Genomic DNA, 25,649 nt, shown 5'->3' on the forward strand with positions numbered 1-25,649 from the left:
ATGCTGTAAAGTCCTATGAAAACATTAACAAATTATTTTATATCAAAGATGAAGAATGCTTTCCCTGGGCTTACAAATAACTAGACACAACAGGAAGAACTGGTAAATTTGATAGATCAATAGAAATGACTCTGACTGAAAACTGAAAAGGGACAGGAATGCAGATAATCCAAAACCTAAGAAAACAATATAAGTTGGACTAAGGCACTTGTAAAATAGTCCAGAAGAAGAGATGGATAAGGGGCAGAAGAAATATTCAAAAATAGATGAAAATCTGAAAAATCAGGAAGGATATTAACTAGAGATCAAAGAAGCTTAAAGAACCCCAAGCGGGATAACTACAAATGACAACACATCTCTGCACTTCATAGCAAAAGTTAAAAAAAAAAAAAAAAAAACCTTAAAAAAAAAAATCCTGAAGACAGCTAGAGAAAGAAATATTACCTACAGAGGAACATAGATCAGAATAACAAAAGATATCTCTCAGAAACTATGTAAGATAGAGGATAACAGAACAAAATCTTTAAAAGAAAGTTGTTGACCTAGAAGTCAAAACCCAGATAAAATATTTCATAAACAAAGGAAAACAGACTTTTTCAGGCAAGCCAGAGCTGAGCAAAGCCACTGCCTGCAGATCTACACTATAAGAAATGCTAAAGAAATTTCTTCAGGCAAAAGTAATGGATACTAGATCGAAACTTAGCACAAGAAAATAAAGAACTGGGAATAATGAACCCCACTAGTATCCATGAGGACAAGGGTTCGATTCTTGGCCTCACTCAGTATGTTAAGGATCCAGCATTGCTGGGAGCTTTGCTGTAGGTCTCAAATGCGGCTTGGAACTTGTGTTGCTATGGCTGTGGTGTATGCTGGCAGCTGCAGCTCCAATTTGACCCCTAGCCTGGGAACTTCCATATGCTGCAGGTGCGAGCCAGAAAAGACAAAAAAAGAAAAAGAAAATAAAGAACTATGGAACTAGAAAAAAAAATTGGTAAATACAAAAGATGCATAATTGGCTCTTTAAAGCAAAAACAGTAAGTAGGGAATGTACAGTTTATAACATGTATAAATAAGATGTATTAAGAAAACAGCATGAACAATGGGAGAAAAAGAAAATGGCAGCATACCATTGTAAGATTCTGACATCCTACAAGAAGTGGGAGAAGTTAATGTTGTATATATTGTAAACCCTAGAGTAACTACTAAAAATATAAAAGAGACATAATTAAGAAGCAAATAGTAGAGACAAAATAGAATATTAAAAAAAATAATAATAATTAAGCCCAAAAAAGGCAAGAAAAAGGAAAATGAAAGAACAGCTAAGACAAATAGAAAACAAATAGGGATTCCCACTGTGGCTCAGTGGAAAGCAAATCTGACTAGCATCCATGAGGACGCAGGTTCGATCCCTGGCCTCGCTCGGTGGGTTAAGGATCTGGCATTGCTGTGAGCTGTGGTGGAGGTCGCAGACACAGCTTGGATCTGGCCCTGCTATGGTTGTGACATAGGCCAGCAGCTGCAACTCCAATTTGACCCCTAGCTTGGGAATCTCCAAATGCTGCAGGTGCGGGCCCGTTAAAAAACAAACAAACAAGCAAATAGAAAACAAAAAAAGCAAATTAGTGGATAAAAACCAATCACATTATATATAATTTAATTTCAATTAAAATCACAACAGGGTTTTTACATAATTTTTGCCTGGGGAGGTGAAACAATTGGTCAAATATCCCTTAGATAGGAACCCTAGTTACATGTCTGAGACTATCTAAGAAAAATAATTTTGAAAAGAAAAAAATCTGGTACTGTCACATGATATATGAGAACAACTGTGACATTTATATTTACTGGGGGAAAAAAAAAAAGACACACTGCCTTAAAAATGGTTCTGGATACAATGCACTAGATATGCATCTGTAAGTAAGTAAGGGTGGACCATAAACAACTAAAAATTCCAAATGGACTAAAGATATGATCAAAGTAGAAAGAAAACTTAAATCTAAATAGAGGAGATGATGTGTTTATTTTATCTATGAAAAAAAGTCTTCAAAAAAAATACAACAAAAACAGGAAACCAGAGAAAGAATTGATTATATTAAAACTGTAAATGTTACATACCAAAAGATTCTCCTTCAACTGACAAGAGACAAAAGATCAGTATTTGAAAAAATCATCTGCAATGCAAGTATCAGGCAAATAGTTAATAGCTGTAATATATAAAGAAGACCCACAAAAGGACAATAACCAAATAGAAAAGTGAGCAAAGAATAAAGGACGACTCCTGGAAAAAGAATTCCATTTACCTACCAACAGAGTCATAAGAGACACCCCTATGCAACTATCAGACTAGAAAAGTGTCAACCGTTGCTGATGGAGTTTCAGGAAACTAGTTCCCCGCACTGCTGGTAGAAATGGGGAATCATTAAAGCCTTTTTTCAAAGGAGTATGGCAACATTTTGAATCCAAAAACCCACCCTGGAGATCGATCCCATAGATCTGACATATAAAGATATTTACTGCAGTATTGGTTTTGGTGGCAAGAACTAGAAAAAAAATGTTTCCCATCAGTAAGTTAATGGACAAGTAGACTGAAATAATCAGACCTTAAAATATGCTGCAACAGTTTTCTTTGGTTTTAATGGATTAGCGTTGTTGGAGCTTAGCAGAAGGACTTCCCTCAGGCAACACTGAAGGAAAAAAGATCATCTCCCAAAAATAACCCCATATTTGGAAGCAGTGATTGATAAACTTTGTGCTATATGTGTTTATAACACTAACAGATATGGAGAAAACGAATAAAGGACACCTAAGAGTTCTGAGGACAAAGGTTGCGGGGGGATGTAACGCTATTGTTGGCTAGAGGAAGAAGGAATGCTAAGTAAGAGAAAGGAGTTCACTAAAATATGAAGTTTAACGTCTCCATACACCTGTCCCCACTTTTTTCAGAGATGCCTTTGTAAACCTGCCCAAGGAGTGAGTTTCTGCAAAACAGAGCTTCTTTCCTACAGATCTCAAATTGTGCTCCTTTGAAAAAAATAAGCCATAAAGTAACAAGAAATTCACATTTAAATACTCACTATCTAGCTTTGAGTTAGTGGTAAACATTAAATATGTTTAAAATACATCATACACATTTTATGTACAATAAATGGGCAATACCTATTTTTAGAAAGAGAAAAACCTTAGAAAATCACTTGTTTAAATGGGGAAAAAAGGGGGGGGGGGTTCCAGTCAGGTTAAGAGTACTTAAAAGAGACTAAAACATGAATCTGAAACTATCTAGGGTTTTATTGTTACGTACATAAAAGATCTACAAGAAGAAAATGAATTGAGGCAGAATACATTAGCATGGCCTTTCCTTTAGGCTTAGCTGTGCTGCTTTTTCACCAACCTGCCTATACACTGCGACAACCCCCATGTTTAATTTTTGCGTTTTCAGTACCTATAGAACCCCTGGTATGTGCCAAGTGAAGAATCATCTTTCTAAATAACTTTCTTAAGAGTATAGATCCTGGAGCTCCCGTCGTGGCTCAGTGGTAAAGGAATCCGACTAGGAACCATGAGGTTGCAGGTTCGATACCTGGCCTCGCTCAGTGGGTGAAGGATCCGGTGTTGCCATGAGCTGTGGTGTAGGTCGCAGAATCGGCTCGGATCCCGCATCCCGCGTGGCTGTGGCTCTGGTGTAGGCCGGTGGCTACAGCTCCGATTCGACCCCTAGCCTGGGAACTTCCATATGCAGGGGGAGTGGCCCTAGAAACCGAGAAAAGACAAAAAAAAAAAAAAGTGTAGATCCTTCCAACTGCATAATCTTTTCTAGAATTAATTGGACTGATCTCTCTGTGCTGTTTTATATGGGATTTTTTTTATTTTATTTTTTTTATTTACTTATTTTTGCTTTTTAGGGTCACAGCTGGGGCATATGGAAGTTCCCAGGTTAGGGGTCAAATTGGAGCTGCAGCTGCCTGCCTACCCCACAGTCACAGCAACACAGGATCCGAGCCATGTCTACAACTTACACCACAGCTCAGTGCAACGCCAGATCCTTCACCCAGTGAGCAAGGCCAGGGATCGAGCCTCATCCTCATGGGTACCAACCAGTTGGTTTCATAACCCACTGAGCCACAACAGGAACTCCTTCTATGAGATTTTATATGACCCTGTTTTTTTAAGATTTTTATATTTTTCTCTTAGAATTGATTTACAACGTTCTGCTGTAAAGCAAAGTGACATAGTCATACATGTATATGCATACACATTCTTTTCCTCACATTATCCTCCATCATTTTCCATCACAAGTGACTAGATATAGTTACCTGTGCAATATAGCTGCACCTGCAGCATACAGAAGTCTTACATGCCCCTTTAAAGTACATTTTGGAAGGAGATAAGAATTCGCTCAATAATATCCACTGAACAGCTACGCTAGACAGCGGCACCTCTTTTGCGCAATGTACACTGTCAAAATGTTGGCTTAGTAAAACCAAAGGAAAGGTAGGAAGACAGCAGGGGAGCGAAATAGACCCAAAAAAGCCCCTATTTTACTGCTATTGGAAATCAAGGTTCTAGTTTTGACTTGGCTACCTTCTCGTTATTTCACTTTCACTGTGTCCACTCTACCTTATACAATTGTCAGCAGGAAACTAAAACGACTCTGTACGCCGCTCAGCAGTTTTTTGCTAGCCCATATTCCTAAAGTATTCTAAACTGGCTTAATTACAAAGCTATTTATATATAACACAACTCCTTCAGCCTAGAGCCTTGGTATAGTCCTAATATACTCAATACAGAGTGTACAGTAAAAATTCCATCAAGTTCTTTATAGACTGATTTCAAGTTACTTCTTTCTCGTTATATAATCTCTCAAAATGAAATATTTTGTGTGTTTGCTTAAGTGTCCTGTATTTAGACGTACAGCAGAAAAGCTAATGCACATTTCAGAGGATGCCACTCTTTAAATATTCAACCACTCTAAGGTAAAGTTCCTTTCTAAATACCCCTTCAAGCAACACCTCTGATAAATTACAACTGACTCTGACCTTCTGTAAAATTGATTAGTTTTCAAGTTTTCCCTTCCATTGTACTTATGTTAAAAAAAAAAAAAAAGACCTTATCCTACGTGTAAAGACTTTTGGTCAAATTCCCATTATTTATAAATGAAGTACATGTTCTTCAGCAATGAGAAAATGTTTTCATTAGGTAGCATCATATAAAGTGTATTTTTATATTTTTATTAATCAACCGTCATTATTTTTGTGTATCCAAATAAACCTACTCTAAATTCATTATAACACTGTGTGCCCTACTGGCCAAATACATCTCTGGATCTATTTTCAGAAAAGAAAATTTTCTGGTGATATAGCAAACGATAAAAATTTGCCAAAACACCATAAGGCCATCAACTCTAAATGGTAACAGAAAAGGAGGTGTGAAATCACCACAGTTGCCAAAATAATTTTTTTTTTACTTTTTTCATTATAGTTGATTTACAATGTTGTGTCAACTTCTGCTGTGTACAGCAAAGTGACCCACTCATTCATATTTACATGTATATGTACACACACATATATATATTCCCTTATATGATCTTCCATCATGATCTATCCCAAGAAACTGGATATAGTTCCTGAGCTATACAGCAGGATCGCATTGCTTATCCATTCTAAACATAAGTTTGCAACTACTAACCCCAAACTCTCAGTCCATCCCACTCCCTCCCCTCTCCCCCTTGGTAACCACAAGTCTGTTCTCTATGTCTATCAGGCTGTTTCTGTTAAATTTGCTTTCTTCTACTTGCAGGTTTGCCTTTTTTTTTTTTTTTTTTTTTTTTTTTTTGCTATGTCCATGGCACGTGGAAGTTTCCAGGCCAGGGATCAAACTCACACCACAGCACTGACTGCAGCAGTGACAATGCCAGATCCTTAACCCACTGAGCCACCAGGGAACTCCTGCTTTCTCTTTTCTATAAAAAGTAAGAATTTTTCCATGAAAAACAAAATCCTGAAACCTCTGATTTCCATGATAGAAGCAATTTTTCTCCCCTACATTTTAAGCAACTTATCACACTGGATCCCTTTATCACAAATTACTTTGAATTATAATTGTCTACATAACTTACCTCCCCTACTTGATTTTCAGCTCATTAGTGATGATGTCCTACCCATTTTCATATATAATTCCAGATACATGGCAGGAGCCAAATAAGTATCAGAAGAGTAGGCATTTTAAATAGATATATATGTTTTTATTACTTTTATTATGCCTCTGACTTTAATAGCTTTAACACATAGCAGAATATATATTGGCCAGAATTTGCTGGTCTACTATTAACATTATGGAACATCCTGGAGCAGGTGCACCCCAAAATAATTTTTTGGATTAAGTCTCCTAATTTGTTTTAGTATTTGTATCAACAAACAGAACTGGCTGCTGCATTGAAGTAAATATTCTAGTAAATGTGTTTTAGTAAATGTATATCAATACAATCTACAAATAAAGAGTCTATAAAGATAACATTCATTTGTGCAATATTCCCATTTTTGCTCTGCTCTGTAATAGGACTAACCGGAATACCATATTTAATGCTGAAGGGAGGTAAGAGTAACAGAGGAAAGTTCAAAGATTTTCCAGTTTTCAAATCTCTGCTTTAAAGTTAACTGGCTATTGACTATGATGGCACTGCTTTGGTGAAAGTCAGTTTCCACATCCTTAACACAGAAAGCATAACATCACACATAGGTACTCAATGAATATTTGATAAAGGAAGGAATCTCATTTTTAATATATAATACATTCCTGAAAACCTGTACCAAACTCAAATATGGGTAAGTCAAGGGACCAGGCTTACATTTTAAAGGACATCTATTCCCAGAGACAAAAAGAATATTATAGAATCTCTAACTATATCCTATTAAATAGTGGCATTAAAATTAGATGTAAGAGCACTCTGTAAGCTCTGTCATCTTTTTTTTTTTTATACAATTTATCAGCTTATCTCCATTTAAACACTGTCAATAAAGGTTCATCAATTTTCAGCACACCTAATGATTTGTCTCAACTATATAATAATCCCTGTTTCTCAAAACCAGCACTTTCATTCTCCCCTTTTTCTACTCTTCATTCATGAATGGGAAAAAGCAGTAAAATTTTCAAATAATTTTTGAATCATCAAAGACGGCAAAGTCATGGGGTGGGAGGGTGGGCAGACTGTTACTTGGCAGACAGCCCCATTTCACAAGAGCTAAAAGAAAAAAACTGCATTCATGAACTCATATTCATAAGACAAAATCCAGTGTTATAAAAGGTCTTCATATGTAGCACTCAAAAAGTGTCAATTATTTGAAAGTCAACTATACATACCTACTTGCTAAAGAGTACATAATAAATCAGCTAACACATGAAATGCACCCTGCCTAATTTCTATATTACAGTAGCTGCATAATAAAGAGTAGTTACTTGTTGTGTTGCTACTATTCATTCTGAATGGCTGCTTCTAAGAGAAGTGTCAATATAGAGACTAAATTATTTTCTTCCAGTTTTATTGAGATATGATTGAGACCCGGGTCCTACTGCACAGCACAGGGAACTCTATCCAGTCTCCTGGGATAAACCAGGATGGAAAAGAATATAAAAACGAATATATGTGTGTATATATATATATATATATATATCTGAGTCACTTTGCTGCAGAGCCAAAATTGGCATAACATAATAAGTCAAGTATACTTTAATTAAAAAAACATTTTTGTATTGTTTTTAGGACTGTACCCTAAATGGAAATGGAAATGAAAGTTCCCAGGCTAGAGGTTAAACTGGAGCTGGAGCTGCCGGCCTACACCACAGCTGCAGCAATGCAGGATCTGAGCCACATCTGTGACCTACACCTCTGCTGACGGCAACACTGGATCCTTGACCTAATGAGCGAGGTCAGGGATCAAACCCACGTCCTCCTGGATACTAGCCAGGTTTGTTCGCATGAGCCACAACAGGAACGCCAAAAAAAATGTTTTTAAAGAGAAAGGGTATTTTTTTTCTTGTGATGAGAACTCTTAGGATTTACTCTTAACTACTTTGATGTATAACAAACAGCCATGTTAATTATATTTACCATACTGCATATTATATCCCTAGCACTTAGTATCTTATAACTGGAAGTTTGTACCTTTGGAGCAGACTGATTTTTACTGAGCACTAAACATGTCCAGGATTCTATATACTGGGTGCTTTATAGGCATTAGGACAAGTTTATCCTCAAAAACATTCTGCAATGTTGACATGATACATTCTTGTTTTTGTTTTTATTTGCCAATGAGTAAAAGCAAGAAGAAAATAATTTTCAGGTAAATGCAGTGAGTTGTGGAATAGCTAAATAGAGTCAAATATATGTATTAGAGGTGAAAAGGCTTAGGTAGAAAATGACCATGATATTGGCACTTAGCTACTGAAAGGACAGTCATATGGATTCTACTCCTCAAACTGTTCTTTCAATAAGTATTTTTGCACTATATGATCAGAGTCATTATGTTAGAGGCCAGGAAACTAACTATGAAGACAATTCATTTCCTGCTCTCCAGGGGCTCATTATTGGGAAGGGACAAGACAAATCAACAAGCAGTTACACCAGAAGAAGGAATATCGTGTGCTATGGGACCACAAACTACAGAATAGCACCCAGTGTATTCTTTTTTTTTTTTTTTTTTTGTCTTTTTAGGGCTGCACCCAAGGCATACAGAGATTCCCTGGTTAGGGGCTGAATTGGAGCTACAGCAGCTGACCTACACCACAGCCACAGCAACCCATTTCTGAGCCGCCTGTATGACCTACACCACAGCTCACAGCAACACTGGATCCTTAACCCACTGAGTGGGGCCAGGGATCGGACCCAGGTCCTCATGGATATGAGTCGGGTTTGTTAACAGCTGAGCCGTGACGGGAACTCCACACCTGGTGTACTCTTCAAGAAAGGGTTGATAAAGAAGAGTGCCACAGAAAGCTGGCAAGGTGTGTGTGTGTCACATGGAAAGAGTTATACTGATGAGCTAGTTTGAGTCTGTTCCTTTGCTCCTGCAAGCATAGAGTAGGGAAGCAGTGTGTGAAAAAAAAAAAAAAAAAGTTTGTTTCTTAACTGGAGAAAATGTAGCTGGGGAGAAATTATGTCAATTATTAGTGTTGGTAATTTTCTCAAAAATGTGTTTTAAAAAAATGTACGTGGCAGAAAATGTGTGCATATAAATAAAACATGTGCAATAAATTTGCAAATACCCATTTAAGATCTCCATCATCAACCTCTCTTAATTGTGCAGTGTTGTGTTGCAACCACGTTTCAGTCTAAGCAAGAGACCAAGCCATAAATCAGGCATAGCTTAATCAACAAAATCTTGGCTTAACCAGGGATTTGCAGTTCAATAGACTGTTCTAAATTATAGTACAACAGCACAAATTTAATGATTCCATAAAAAAAAAAATTTAAGGGCATTTTTAATGACCACTTGATAGAAGCTTCAGTTGACTCACTGAAGAAGTAGCCTGGAGGTTTATAATCTCTAAATAATCCTTGTTGATCTTTATTTTCTATTTTCTGTAAATGATCTTGGAAACTGTATTTTCATGTCGTTTTCTTTGGAAAAGCTCAGATACTTCACCTGCATTATATAAATGTTAATGTCAGTAGCTTTTATACCAGCTACAGAGAGACTTTTTTTAAGAGTGACTTTCTCAAGGTCATAGAGCAAATCTCTAGTGAGACAGGAATGGAATTCATGACCTTTGACTGCCAGAAGTTTTCTACCCACACTCGGAAATTCCTTCTCCATAAGTGTAATTTATATGCTCACTTTGAGAGGCTGGAAAGTTCATCCCTTTTAGGGCAGGGGGTGGGGGATGGGGCTTGGTTTTCCTGCCAAATCAATTGCCACAACGGCACTGTAGAGTCTCACAAAGTGATTTTTTACCTGTTATTTCATCGTACCCTCACCACAACCGTGGAAACTGCATATTATTTTTCCCATTTTACAGACATAGAGGAGTTAAGAAATTGAACCAAGGTCATCCAGAGTTAGTTAGCAAGAGAGCCTGACTCAAACGGCGCTATCTCTGCCACTTAAATCAGTGCTGATTCCAGGATGTACAATCTTAGCAGACACCCGATTACGAAATGAATGAAGGATTTCTTTACAGATATTTACGCCATTTTTTTACAATCATTTACCTTGGTTCTCATTTAGGTCTGTGGGTTTGTTTTCTTTGGGGAAGGGTTGATTTCAGGTTTTGTTAGAAGTTTGCTTGTGAAACTAAAGTAGGAACACTACTACTAAATACAGAATTTGAAAAAACAAACAAACAAACTTTGCCTGTTTTCCTCCTTTTTTATTCAAGTGGGTAGGGGGCTCTTTACCATAATTCATGGTCATCATGTGGACGGTGTAGGTATGGGGTGTATACCAATATAACTAGAGAATACAAAAACTCACATTCATAAATACAAAATATTATATAATAAATATAAATACTATGCATATACACACATCTAAAATAGTGAATATATTTATATATGTAGTATATACAGATACATCACCCAGCAATCATTGCGAAAAGCCATATACACCGTTAAGCATGGTGAATGAAGCACAGGAAACACAATCCCTGGATGTGGAGGCCAGCAAAGCTGTAATAGCGGCAGCTTCTAGTGCCTCTGATGGGGGTGGGAAATCTATCCCAAAGCTCTGCAATTTTTTTCCCCTCATCTTCCACATAGCAACACAACAGCAAGGGCTTTCCGCTGCTGCATCTGTCACTAAAAAGCAACACTGTTTGGACCCGTCCAATTATTACGCCTGCAATAAATATTCAAAACTATTACCATCAAATTCAGCAACAAAATAAAAGTTAACTTTGAGATGAAAAAAAAAAAAGACAGGAAGAAAGACCATCCCAGAGCAGAATTCTTTGAGCAACTATCCTGTAATCTGCTGCCAGACCAAAACAAATTTTTATGGAGCAACAGGACTACTCAAGTAGCCACTTTTATGACAATAAACACCCAAAACCGAAAAATCCTTTTGTAACATAATTACTGAGAATATATAAAGAAAGTAACCATTTAATCCACAGCATGTGTTCCCTACCGCAAGAACTCAAAAGCTGACATCAGATGGGGTGTGGCTGGCGTAGGCCCGCCCGACAATGAATTCTGGCCAGTTGAAGTCACACAGTTCTCCAGAAGGGCCTGGGATCTAGAATCCCTCACAAAGCAGGTCTCACAAAGCCTAAGGCTGCTGCCCTTCTGGGCACAGGGCAAGGCCCATCTGTTTACTTAGATTTTGATTCTGAGAGCCCTAGTTGTGGTGGATGAGTTAAGGCTGTGGTTATTGGGTGTTGCCAGTGATTTAATTGCAATACTTTCACCCTTACATTGTGCACATACTTAAGACTGAAAGGCGTACACAATTTGGACTCTGAAAAAATAAATACACATGAATTTTTAAATGGAAAATGAACACTGGGCAAAAATACAGATTATTTCCACTCTGGGACCATATGGTATTTTCCAAATGGAAATGATAAAGGTAAGCGACTGCAATCTATTTTAGGAATTGTTTACAAAAATGAAAGTTGTTTTCTACAAGGAAAACATAAGCGTGCTGTCGATTCAGAATAAAACTCTTTGGGGATTTTTAGCTCTTGTTCATGAATCAACATGGAAGCATAAGGAAATTTATTTAGTCAAAAAAGGCATAACTTTTTCAAATGAGTTTGTGCCGTTTCTAGTTCTGCAGAATACAAACTACGTTGTATTAATACACAAATCATCTACAGCTCGTTTGGTGACGTTGACACTAAGGGGTTTGTCACTCTCACAATATAGATAACAAACCATTGGACGCTGCCCCCCCCCCCCAGATTTAAAGTGATTCGTCTCATGTTAATTCATAGAAACATGAAATGCCACACTTTCCATTCTGTATCGTGGTGAAAACGTCCAAGACGTTTCTATATTCAACTAGTTGACAGCATCACCTCACTGGTCAAGTTACTCAACACTCTAGATGAACCCACACTGGCTTGGTTCAAAATGCCGTCATAAAGGCCTAGAGGCCTAAGCACTTATGTCATCTTTGCTCGGAGAGAAAACACACCTATATTTAAGACCAAATTATTTCACTAAGTTGCTAACAGCCGGCTTCGTGCTATAACATCTAAAACTCACTCTGAGTCTGCTGAAGTGCATGTGTGTTTACCTTGCACAGAAGGCTGGGAAGTAATCCCCGAGGAACATATATATATTTTTTTTAAACGACCAGAACGCTAACGCTATTACATGCCTGATGGGTGCTCTTCAGAATGACTGTCAAGCATCCCGATCTGTTTTTCCCTTGGCCTGGGGAGAGAGCGTGCACACCGTTTGCAGTTCCTCCCTTTCTGTACACACATAGGCTGCAGCTGTAGTAAACAAGCCCAGGCCAAGAGTTGCTAAGGTCAAGGTCTCGAATGCTATACCAGGACCAATTTTCTCCCCAATGACACCGAGTTGTGGAAAAGGAACTTTCCGGAGGGAAAAAAACAAAAAAAATATTAAGGGCCTGTGAGCACAACAATTTTCATTCAGTCAATAGTAATTCAAGGCATTCCAAAATAAAGTTTAGCTGACAGAAGTTTCTTTTATTAAACTGGCATGACAAATTAACAGACAAATAACTGAAACCCTTCAAAAATAAGCAGAAGGCCCTCAAGGATGTTTAGTTGCCTTCATACAGCTATAGGACAGTGTGAGTTCATAAATTATTAGAATTTCATGCAACTTCTACTAGCATGTTTCACAATAGCTATGAATTAGAGGGTAAAATAATAAACCCTCTTTCCTAAATACATTACAAATGTCTGCCAGTTCTGGTCTGCTCAAAAATGTGCTCCCCCCAACTCAAAGGAGCTTAACATGCCCAAGCTAGTCTCCAGACTGACCAGGCTGCAGCCATAAAGATATAACTTATGCAACCAAATGTTTGTCCTTCAACATCCTATTTCCACTGAGCTTCTAAAGTTAAACATTTTCTACCCTAAAAAGATACCCCTTTAGCATAACCAATTTCTATGTGGTTTTAAAAAATGTAAACAACGTGTGAATGAGGTCTGCATATAGCACAACCAGTTTTTTTGTTGTCGTTTTTTTTGGTTTTTTTTTTTTTTTAGGTGAGGGATCACCGTTCTTACTAAATACCAATTGCAAAGAGCTTGTCCTAGGAGCTGGAATACACCCCCCCCCCTTAAAAGTAACAGTCCCATTCCCATCACAGGCTGCTGTCCGTCAAAAGGCACCAAAATTGATTTCAAAGCATGTACTTATCTAACAACTCTATCCTCCAGTAAGAAAAGGGCATGGAGGCGTCTAGGTGGATTTGGAGAATGACGTGCATTTGATTGGCAGATGTCTACCGAAGCCACTAGATGCTCAGGCACTAAATGTAAATAGAGCTGCTCCTCTCCCTGGTGTTACAGGGCAACTGAGAATATTAAAGATGATTTACAATAAAATATCCGAGGGATCGGCTGAGGATTCTATTAGCCGGTGGAATGGCTTAAAACAATCCATAGAGCACCATACTTAAACCATCTGTACAGTTAAATTAGAGAACTGACAACATTAACCACACAAACTGTTTATCCAGATTACACATTCCGTTGTACTAATACTCTTTAACTCAACACAGTCAGCTTTTATCAGCTGAATTAAGGCTATTACTATTAAAGTATGCAAAACTCGAAGCGCAGGGTGAAGGGGGTTGGGAAGCTGCAGGGCATATAACAAAGGAATTGGTACTTTTTCCAAGCCTTTGCCTCAAATGCACTTCGAAACCGAACTGTTGAGTGCACCCCACCCTTTTCCCCAAAGATAAAAGTTTTCAAAGTTCTAGCAGGCACTCCTCTACCCAACAAAAGCAGGATTGATTCTCTCCGTAGGGGAGCATCTAACGCGAACACCAACTAATGTCGCGGAGGTCAAGTCCGAGTCCTCGGAGCCAGCTGTTAAAGGCGAGAAGTGGCTCCCAGGCCGGCTCCGCGGGCTTCTCGGCCAGGGTGGCCCCGCAAAGTTGCCCCCTGTCAACTCCGGCCAGGTCCCCCGTAATTGAAAATAACTGCCACGGGCCAGCCCCTGGCTGCTGCCGTGGACCAGACACTGTAGCAAGTGACAGTTACACATCATTTCGACCAGAGACAATAATGAATGTAGCACCAGGACCACTATTCATGCCAGCAGTGTCATCTCCGCCTTAACCCCTTCCCCTCCACTCTCTTCAGTGCACACCCACAGCCTACACGGCCCGGTGCGGCAGCTCTTCACCCAACTCGCTCTATTCCTGGGGGCAAACTACTTCCAAAAGCTCCCCCCAACCTCCCCAATTCAGCCCTGGTGTTTTATTTCTCATCCTTGGCAACTGTCAGGCAAACATTGCAACCAACAATTCCACTAGGGGTAGAAAAAACATTTGCTTAATCCACGTTACTTGATAAGTTCTTTAAAAAAAAAAAAAATTGGGGTGGTGGAAGAAACCTCCTCTTTCTTCTCCACGAATCCAACCGAAGCTACTTGCTTTGCAATAGCATCGCCCTCCCTCGGCCCCCTCCCGCTTCCCAACACTTTCCCCCTTTAAGAACACAGACCAACCAAAATGATTTAACTTGAGCAGATGACAGAAGGAAAATAAAACATGTTAAGAGAATACGGTCTGATCTGGGATGGCAAAAAAAAAAAAAAAAGAGAGAGAGAGAGAGAGAGGAGGGGGTTGTTTATTTTGATAAGAAACAGAATCGGCACAGACCTGAACAGAAGCTGCAGAGCAGGAGAAATTGTTTTCTTTCCCTCACACAGAGTCCCCCTCTCTCTCCCTTTCTCTCGCTCGCACACACGCGCGCGCGCACACACTCTCGCGCGCACACACACACACACACGGCGTCACCCGCGCACACTCACACGCACACTCGCACACGCACGGGCAGAGCCTCTCAGCAGCACTCTGCAGTTCTCAGGAAATGAATGGGGGGCAACCCAGGGAACTGTTGTACTTGCAAATGACTTACCCGGATCACATGATGCGCTAAATGTAGGGTGGGCCGGTGGGTGGAGGCTGCCGCGACGCGAGCCCGGGTCTAGCGTGGGGAGCCTCGCCAGGCCCGCATCGAATTACCCCGGGGCCCAGCCGAGGGGGTAGCAAAACGCCGCTTCTCCTCCCTTGCAGCCCGCAGCTCAGGAAACCGGAGAGGCGCGGGGGGGTGGGGTGGGGCGGGGTGGGGTGAGCGTGGGGGGGTGAAAACACCAAACCCCCAAACAAAAGAGCTCCGGGTTCTCCTCCCCAGAAACAAAGCCCCGCCGCTGCGGGCGAGCCCTGGGGTGGGGCCGAGGGCGGGGGCGGCGGCGGGGAGGGGCTCGCTCAGCAGGCGCTAAGTCGCTTTATTGCCATAAAATGGGGCCCCCGAGCCGCTCCGCCCGAGGATTAGGAGGCGGGCTCTGAGTGTGATGGTTGAAATCCCCTGTGGGAAACTAACCCCTCCCCGCTCGCAGAGGTAGAAGGCAACACCCACTGCCCGGCCCTCGCTTCGCCGCCCCGGCCGCCGGCTGGGGGGTGGGTCCGCGGAGCCTCCACCCCGCCCCACCCCGCCCCACCCCTGCCCCCGCCCCCCCGGCCTGGGCCTCGGCAGTGCTTCCCGATCACCTGCACCACCTTGCTGCGGCACCCAAAATAACCTATACATGGCCAAGGCCGCTTTGGGAGCCGCGGGGCGAGAGGGGCCCGGGGGCCTCGCGGCGGGAGGAACCCCCGATTTCAACTCGCCGGGAAAAGACTCGCGCGGAGCCGCGAAAAAGTCCCCTCTTTTGTGTCAGAGCGCGCTAGGCAGCCTTAGGAAGAGAATTCAGAGACAAATAAAGCGCGGAGCCCGCTCGCCCCCCACCCCGCCCTCGCCCCTCCTCTCCCCTCCCTCCCCGGGTAGAAGCGTGCGGGGAGGGGACCCGGTGCCCGAGCCGTCCCCGCGGCTCACCCACCAGCTAACTTGGAAAGGTGTAGGCGGAGCCGACTCCGGAGGCCAGCCGAGGCTGCGGACTGCTCGCGGGGACCGCCCCCGGGCGCAGGGCATCGCCCGCGCCGGGCAACAATGGGGTCCCCGCCGGGGCAGCCGGGGCGGACGGTGCCCTGAGAGCTGGGGTGCGTGCGAGGGTGGGGCGGGCGGAAGGCGGGGGAATCATTGTTTGGGTTCAGGAGAGACGCACGTTGCGGGCGAGGCAGGGGCGTCCTCCCTCCCCGCGCTTCACCTTGGCGGGATGAATGGGGGCGAGGCGGAGCTGCGCGCCTCGCTCCGGAGCCCCGGGAGAAGGGGCGTCCGCCCGCACTCGGAATTTAGGCAGGCGGGCGAACTTGCGGGAAGAGCAGGAAGCGGGAGCTGCAGACCCCCGCCAAGGAGCGGCGGGAGCCGGGAGTCCAGCGCGCCCCAACCCCCGCCCTGCGCCCCGGAAGAGAGCCCGGAGAAGCGGGCGGCCGGGAGCCGAGTCCAAGACGCCCTCCCTCGCGGCCCCTCCCGCCCCGCCTCCGGCCCGGGGGAGCCAGCGGCGCGATTCTGGGGCGGGAGGGAGAGGCAGCCCGCGCGGCCCGGCGTTAGCCCGGCGGCCGGGAGGGCGCGGGGTCAGCGAGGAGCAGAGGGGTCAGCGGGGGTGGGGAGGGGACCGGGCGGAAGCGGGCGCGCAGGCGGGGAGCCGGCGGGCCCCGCTGGCGATCGCGTGCACCACTTTCTTGCAAACCTAGGTGAGCGCGCTGGGGCGCCCGGGCCGCCGGACACCTCGGCAACGTCGCCCCTGACCCGCCCCGCGTGGGAAACCGCCCCGGCCGTGGGAAGGCCGCAAAGGGGAAGTTTATGAGAAGGGGAGAAAGATTTGCAAATGTGGCACGAAGTAGGGTGGGAAGAGAAATGAGGCAGAGGCTGAGAAACAGGAAACGAGAGTGAAGGGACGAGTTGGATCCGGGAAAAGCCATGTCCTACATTCTGTGTGGCATTTTTAGTCACTTCGGAAGGCCCGGTGTGCGTTATTAATGAAAACAAAGGCAGCGCACTGCCTGGCGTGTTCTGTGCCTCCTGCCACATTCTGTATGTGAGGAAGATGGGAAAGGTGGTCCAGCCTGGACGATGAACGAGTGGGCCTTAGTCTGAGAAATAAGACAGGATCGGGGGGGGGGGGGGTCCTCAGGGTTTCAAGGAACAAATAAGTGAAAGTGGCCGAAAATTGTGCGCCACTCCTTAAGCTAAGTATCCTTAGACTAGGAAGGCAGCGGGAAAGCGATGGAAGCCCACATCTAAAAATGTGGGTGCGGCAAGGGCATCAGAAACTCCCAAAGAAAATGAAACCTGGAGCCTGAAGGGGCCCTTACGGGGTGAGGTCTCTTCCGCGGAAAGTAGCCCCAGGACCCCACCCCCTGGTCTTATCCTGGCGCTGAGTCGACAGTCCTTTATTTTCCTCTACATCTGGCTGGAAACAACATGAAAAGACAAGTTTGGAAAACGGTAGAACATCAACAAATGCACAGTATTTAAACGAAAAACTTGTCTCTACTAGAAACACTGTAAAGTTTTCCTCTAGGTGGGGCAGGGAGTGAAGGAAGCGAGTTTAACTGGAAGAGTGGAAGGATGCTATAAGAAATTTTGTCATCGTGGCAGTTCTTGTACTAACAGCTCTTTCTCAGAGGGAGGGGTGGCGGATTGACCGTAAATATATTCTAGAGCCAGTGCTTCTGCACGTGGAAACGCTCTGCAAACTGCTCTTCCTACCTATGGCTCCAGCCACGGGCATGGTACTCTAGAATGATGAAAGATGGCAAATGAAGTACTAGAATCCATTCCCTTATCCAGAGAGATAAGGAACTTAGAGGTAGGTCAAGGTTAGTATCTAGAATGTGTTTAGAGTGGTTAAAAGAGAGACGTGTATTAAGTATTAGAGAAAAAAATACTAGCAGATTTTTTTTTTTTTGGACATAAGAAAGAATAGAAATGTTAAATTAAGGCAACTCCCCAGATATGAAGAGGAAAAGGTTTAAGAGGAAGACTCACTGCATTGTGGGAGCTGGTTGTAGAAGAGCCAAAAACAATGAGAATAAAGGAGCACAGTGTTACTGGGAGTTGGGATACTGGAAATAATTAAGTGTGAGTGTGTGTGTGTGTGTGTGTGTGTGTGTGTGTGCAGGCATACATTTTCATGTTCATATAATTCTCTCTCTTTGTGGAACTTAGATTTAAACAAACTAAGGTGTGAACAGGGAGGAGAAGGTAGGAAAAAAGTACAAATACCCTGGCAATAATATGTGCTTATCTTTATATTTAGTCTTTTCTTGTTTCTACTTCCATGTGTATGCAAGGATGTGAAAAATGAGAAAATGTAAAGATACAAAATTATTTTACCAAGAATGTATAATTCTGTCTACATACAAGAATGTTGAAATTACAGAATCATGAAATTTCAGTGTTGCAAGTATCAGTCAAATGCAATTCTATATACTTCAATTCTTTTTAAAACCAAGATGATTTGCGTCAAACATAATGACCTGTTTCCTTGACTTTATATACTTCATTTATTTGTCTTTATTATTGCAGATTCCAAAAGAATGAATTAAAGAGGATGAAGGTTGGTATTCTGAGTTTCTTATACACAGTATATACATTGGATTTGTTTTTACCTAATGTATTGTCCAGGGGGGGAAAAAAAAAGAAACATGCCCACCCCAAGCAGATAATATATCTAATTCATTGTAAACAGTAGAATTTACAGCTAGAGAATTTAAGTCATTAATGTAAATATTACCTACCCAGAAACTTTTTTGCCAGATCTTCTTATAGTTCGCCATTTGTGATACTCTTTTGAAAGATTAGTGTCAGTGATAGGAAATCTTTCATAGTATTGAGTATTACCTGTCCCAAACCCTGATTTATCTAAGGTAAAGACTCTCTTCTATACCCACGCACATGTAAACTTTTGGCTTAGTGATCGCAAAGATTGCATGGATGATTTAACACTAATAGAATTCTGGGGAGGGGGGGGGAATATAGTCCATTTTCAGAAGTAAAAGCTGTGTTGAAAGATTAGAACTGACTAAAAGTGAAAATAAAAGCAATTCCCAGAGGAGTTTCAATCGTGGCACAGTGGTTAACAAACCCGACTAGGAACCATGCATGAGGTTGCGGGTTCGATCCCTGGCCTTGCTCAGTGGGTTAAGGATCCAGCATGGGTTCCCGTATTGCTGTGGCTCTGTTGCAGGCTGGCAGCTACAGCTCCAATTCGACCCCTAGCCTGGGAACCTCCATACGCTTAGAAAAGGAAAAAAGACCAAAAAAAGAAAAAGAAAAAGAAAAAAAAGCAATTCCCAGAGCTTTAAATAAATTTAAAAATGTAATCCTTGTTTTTCCTAGGGCCAGAAGTGAATATGTACTGTTGGGTTTTCAATGCCTGTTTTCTTCTTGGGTCCTATTTTGGCAATAATGGGCAACAAAAAGGATTTTCCTGTTTAAGCATGAGAAAGGCACGTAAAAGCCTTAGTGCAAATGCACACAGCGGGTGATACTATGTTTTTTATGATTACCTGCTAAAGGACATGTTTTGATTTGAGTGAGGGGCCGTCTGGAAATGAAGGAGGAAAATGACATGTCATAGCTTTGTTTGGTCACAATCAATACCGCTTTTGGCCTTTCTAGCTTAAATTATCTTTGTCACAACTACAGATGGGTCTCTTCCAAGTTCCCACATAGTCACTTGTATTCAGGTCCCCTCCCTGCCGCCACTACCACATCCCCTCCCTGGCTCCCCAGCTCTAAACTTCTGGCCCCTCCTCTCAGATCCAGTTCACTTCTCCTAAAGCAAAACCTTGAGTATAGCAGACCTATGTTTAAAAACCTGGAGTGGCACAAATTAGTTTCAATACAATACCATGATGTTGAAGGGCCCCACGTAGATTTTCATGTCTCATTTCCCCTCCCAGTCTATGTGAACACCTTACCATGTCCCATTCATCCTGAATGCCTGTACTTAATAGCTCCCCTTCTTTTCCTCCTGTGAAATCTTCCCTAAATGATGCTACCACACACCAGACACATGTAATCATCCCTCACTCCCTCACCAAAAATCCTCTTTCCCTTCTTTGAGCTTCTTTGGGTGTAATGGAAAGAGTGCCTCAGCCACTGACCAGATGGTTTTTCATCACTTGGACCAATGTGAGATACGTTCGCCTGAGCGGATATCCAGCAAATGTTAATTCCCTCACTTATTCTTAAGATACTCACACCTTTCTACTTTCTTTCTTTTTTTTATTTTTTGGTTTTTTTAATTTTTTATTTAATTAATTTATTTATTTATTTATTTACACCTTTCTGCTTTCAGTAAATATTGTTGGCTACCCCATCAGAGGTGACCCTTTGAGACAAGAGCTGCACCTGAACCATTAATTTAGCCTTCCTTTCACCCTTCACACTATTTTGCACATAGTAGGTAATTAATGAATGCCAGTTGAATCGAATAATTATTAAAATTAGAATGACATCAAAATACAGCAGAAAATACAGCAGAATCGAATAATTATTAAAATTAGAATGACATCAAAATACAATACAGCAGAAAACCTGAGTTTCCATTTAGGTGAATATATTGAAAAGAACAAAAACACTCTGAAAAGAACAAAAAACTCTGGCATGTTTTGACTGATTGACCTTTTGAATATTAATTCTGGCAACCTTCTTCAAGCAAGTTGGAAGTTAGAACTTTCTTCTAAGTTAGAAGTTTTAATATAAAGGAATATATTAGATCCAAAGCATTTCATTGTCCCTTATCACTTTCTTTTTTAATGGCTGCACCCGCAGCATATGGAAGTGCCTGGGCCAAGGGACTGAATCTGAGCTACAGCCGTAACCTACACTGCAGCTGCGGCAATGTTGGATCCTTTAACCCATTGCACCAGGCCAGGGATCAAACCCTCATGTCCATAGCAACCTGTAGTTGAATTCTTTTTTCTTTTCTTTTCTTTTTTTCTGGCCCATGGAAAAAAATGGCATATGGAAATCCTGGGCTAGGAGTTGAATCAGAGCTGCAGTTGCTGGTCTGTGGCACAGTCACAGCAGTGCCAGATCTGAGCCACATCTGCAGCCTACACCACAACTTATGGCAATGCCAGATCTTTAACCCACTGAGCAAGGCCAGGGACCAAACCCACATCCTCACAGACACTATGTGGGGTTCTTAACCTGCTAAGCCACAGCAAGAACTCCCTGCAGTCAGGTTCTTAACCCCCTGTGCCACAGTGAGAACCCCCTAATCATTAAGAAGTTATTTAATCAATTATACTACATTTTTGTTTTATTAGAATTAAATAGAATTATACTGTATTGAATAAAATTCAGTTCTTCAATACCACAGAGAAAATTCATAGCAAATTTGTTTCCAAAAATGGCACTTAGCAAATGTTTAAGTTGTAAACATTGGAGCTATGATTTGATAATCGACAATTTAAAATATAACAAATCGAGGCAGATCAGATTTGAACTACAGCTATCCTTGCCTTTTAAATTTTTACAAATGGAAATTGTACCCCCATGGAAACATTTTAGATCTCAGCTAAAGCATAGATAGTTTACAAAATACCACTTTAATTTCATGCTGAATTCAAGGGACTAGCCTCAGTCTTATAGACAGATAAAGATGAGATTCGATAAAACCAATGCACAACAATAACACAAGGTACAAAAGGTATAATTAAAATACGCCAGCTGAAGTTATTCCTGTTTGGAAACACTGTGAAGAAGTTTGCACTTAGAGGATGCTTCAAAAGATGGACAGGATATTTTTATTTCTTAATAATGTGAATTTTGTTATCTATATAAAATAGTATATATTGTGTGTGTGGCTTCTCCCTCACTTAAGAAGCAGATTGGAAAAAAAAAAGAAAAAGAGACAGATTGGTTATTTATTTTATTTTATTTTATCTTATTTTTTTTGTCTCTTTAGAGCTGCACCTCAGACATATGGAGGTTCCCAGGCTAGGGGTCAAATCAAAGCTGTAGCTGCCAGCCTACACCACAGCCACAGCAACACCAGATCCAAGCCTCGCCTGCCACCTACACCATGGCTCAGGGCAAGGCCGGGTCCTTAACCCACTGAGCGAGGCCAGGGATCAAACCCGCATCCTCATGGATACTAGTTGGGTTCATTAACCACTGAGCCATGACAGGAACCTCAAGAAATAGATTGTTCCTAGTACTAAGCCACTCCTAGATGCATCCCTGTCCTGTCCCTAGAGAGTAACCACTTTCTGAGTTGGGGTTTATCATTGCATTGCAGTTTTTTATCATTCATCTTTTTGATCTCGACATAAAGTCTTCATGTCATTATTTTCCTAATAGTGAATTGCCATGGTTTACTTAAGTCTCTGTAACCACTAAATTTAAGTTTTTCCAAATGTTTGCAATTGTAGTTACATGACAGTGAATATCTTAGCTTCTTTTTTAAAAAATAAGTATCTTTTATATAGTTTCTTTTAGTTTCAGTAGTATTGCTGAAACAAAGATTACAAATTTGTATTTACTGTCCTGGAAACATACTGCCAGATTGGTTTTCAAACATATTTTATAAGTTTACCATGATAACCATTGTATATGGGAGTGCTATTTTTCCTGTCTGTGTTCTTGCTAAGCTTAGGTGGTGTTTGAAATTTTTAAAAATCTTAACTTGGTAAACAAGAAGAGCCTGAATTTCAGTTGTTTATTGGTAGAAATTGAGCTCTACTCTGGGAATATAAATGTGTCATCAGTGGGTAGGAAGCTTGGGCTCAGACAAACAGCTATTGCCACAGCCTGGCTAAAAGGATGAGAGTCTGGCTACAATAGGAAATGGACCTTGGAACAGCTGTGAAAGACATTACACATTCCGACTCCAAAATTCAACAAGTTGTTAAGTATTGGGGGGAAGGGGTACAAGGGAAAGAAAATAGGAAACTTTGGCTCAAATTTCAAGTCCTGGTAAGAAGAGAAAAGAGGGGTCTTAAAAGTATGGAATTTGTACTTGCTTTTACTTTGGATACATTTGGACATCATCTCAATAGATATTCATTTCTACCGTATTGGAAGCCAGAATAACAAATTCACTGATAGAGAAGAAGAGAGAGGAAGAAAGAATGAAAACGGAGCCAGAAACTTGGGAATAAAGAGGGAAGGAGGAGTAACATCACTGCACTGACTAGCATTGCTTTGTTTTCATCTGCAAACAACAGAAAACCCAACAGTCGGCTTAAGATACATACACTTACCATCCCGCATTGCCCTGGCAATGAAACGAGAAATCCAAAGATACACGTCCACAGTTCAAGGCTGTGCAGCTGCTCTCTGCTGCCCAAGGGTCTCCCATCTTATTTTTTTTTTTTCCCCATTTCCCTTCTTAAAGTATATTTTTTACCCCTCCGCAGAAGGAAGAGAGAGAAAGGCTAAACATAAATGCCAAATCTATTCCTTTTAGGGTTTTTTCTTTTTTTTTTTTTTTGGTCTTTTGTCTTTACAGGGCAACACCAGTGGCATCTGGAAGTTCCCAGGCTAGGGGTCTAACCGGAGCTGTTGCTGCCAGCCTACGCCACAGCCACAGCAACGCCAGATCTGAGCTGCGTCTGCAGCCTATACCGCAGCTCATGGCAATGCCAGATCCTTAACCCACTAAGCAAGGCCAGGGATCGAACCCACAACCTCACGGTTCCTAGTCAGATTTGTTTCCACTGCGCCGTGATGGGAACTCCAGATATTTCACCCCAAACCTAGCCCATATCATCTGCTTATATCTCATTGGCCAAAATTGTGTCATGTGGTTTCTCAGCGATGAATCACAGGAAATTGGACACAGAGACCATCTTAGGTAGAGTTTGGGACCTCGAACTGAAGGTCTCTTTCAACATATAACTTTGCATCATCTTTTAGTCTTATGTTGCAAACCATTATATTTGTGAAATCTTGCTGGCTGACAGCTAAGAAAAGAAAAACATACCTTAGGCTTCTAAGTTATTGACGAGGTATTGGAAGGACATTATTTCCTAAACAACAACAACAAATAAAAAAGACTGTGATATCTCTTAACATGTACTTTCCCCTACAATGTGATTTTAAAAAAAATCATTAAAGTACACCAACCAAAATTAGTCGATTTAAGATTAATCCATGTGTGATATACCTAAGGCAAAATGTGAATCCCAGCTTAGCTTTGTCTAGCATCAAAATCTGGTCGTGTCTCGTCTTTCTAGTCTATCGATCCCTATGTCTTTGAGACATGGACATTAATTTTTAAAAGTTGGATAAGCCGGTCACAATTAGAAAGGTAAATATAAACGGCAAATGTATTTCATGCTCAAATACTAATGAGTCAGCAGTGTGAGAGCTTGTACCTGTTAACTAAAAAGTCCTGACCTGATCATGGGGTTTCATCACCTGACTGAGTGACCTTTGACAGCTTGCTTAATTTTTCTTGGTTTCAGTTCTCCACTCTGGACATGTGGGATGACTCCTTCTATAGAAGCATGTGGAGAACCACTGAGGTCATCTATACCTTTTCCTACAAGACTGTAAGCTCTTTAAGACTCAGCAAGAAGTGCATGTGACGTCTTTTCTGTTATTCCGCTTGAAACTCACTCAGCACCCAACACACAACCAGTCCTCAAAACTTTTTCATAGAAAAATGGCAGTAACTTCCAAATTGCCTACTACATTGTAGAGACCCGATACTTTTTTTTCCTTCTGTGTTAGCTGAACTGTTAACTTCTTTAATACAAATAACTTCTTTGTTTACTATTAAAATACACCTACATATAGTCAGCTACTAGAATAAGAAAGCCATTTGTCCAGAAAAATACTCCAAAGGAAGATATAAGATTTCTATATGTTAGTTTAATAAAATGGAATCTGTCAATTCAATTACTCAGGATTGGTATTTTCCTAGATTTAGATTTAAATCTGTTTTAACTGACCCATCTTTCAAGTTAATCACATACCAGGTTAAACTGTGTTGATCAGTTAAAACAATTTTGTTTTTAAAATAGACTCTTAAGGAGTTCCCATCGTGGCTCAGTGGTTAACGAACCCGACTAGCATCCATGAGGACGCGGGTTCGATCCTTGGCCTCCCTCAGTGGGTTACGGATCTGGTGTTGCCTTGAGCTATGATGTATGTGATGTAGGTCCCCAGATGCAGCTCAGATCCCGCGTTGCTGTGGTTCTGGCGTAGGCCAGAGGCTACCGCTCAGATTCGACCCCTAGCCTGGGAACCTCCAAATGTTGCTGGTGTGGCCCTAAAAGACAAAAAGACCAAAAAAAAAAAAAAGACTCTTAAAGAATTTTTCTTTCCTTCTTTCCTTCTCTCCATCTCTCCTTCCCCCATCCCCTTCTTCCTCCTTCTCTCTCTTTTTAAGACAATTACAAACTATAGATAATTTATCCACAGAGGCTTAGGGCTTCCTGTTCTTTATTTTTATCCAGTTTACAAATAAGCTTTTTGAATCTTTTATGCAAAATTCAAATATAATTCCATTCTGAATTTCAGATAAAAATGGCCATGGCCAATAAAGTTTGCAAAACAAACAAAAACCTTCTTCAAAACAATCCTAAGTGACACAC

The 25,649-nt window shown here is 41.4% G+C and overlaps 1 protein-coding gene across 10 annotated transcripts in view; it reads right to left on the reverse strand.

Moving 5' to 3' along the window:
* Positions 1 to 15,883, reverse strand: part of KLF12 (KLF transcription factor 12) — a 495,578-nt gene extending 479,695 nt beyond the window's left edge. For 3 of the 10 annotated variants that reach the window (XM_047756500.1, XM_047756501.1, XM_047756499.1), the window contains exon 1: positions 15,067 to 15,883. The gene's annotated coding sequence lies outside the window, so the exon portion shown is untranslated. Of the gene's footprint in view, positions 1 to 14,807; positions 15,047 to 15,066 lie in introns of those variants that run through there. The other 7 variants (XM_047756496.1, XM_047756494.1, XM_047756497.1 and 4 more) reach the window with 3 other exon arrangements.
* Positions 15,884 to 25,649: the final 9,766 nt, after the last annotated feature.

Source organism: Phacochoerus africanus, chromosome 13 (assembly GCF_016906955.1).
Source record: "Phacochoerus africanus isolate WHEZ1 chromosome 13, ROS_Pafr_v1, whole genome shotgun sequence".
NCBI lineage: Eukaryota > Metazoa > Chordata > Mammalia > Artiodactyla > Suidae > Phacochoerus > Phacochoerus africanus.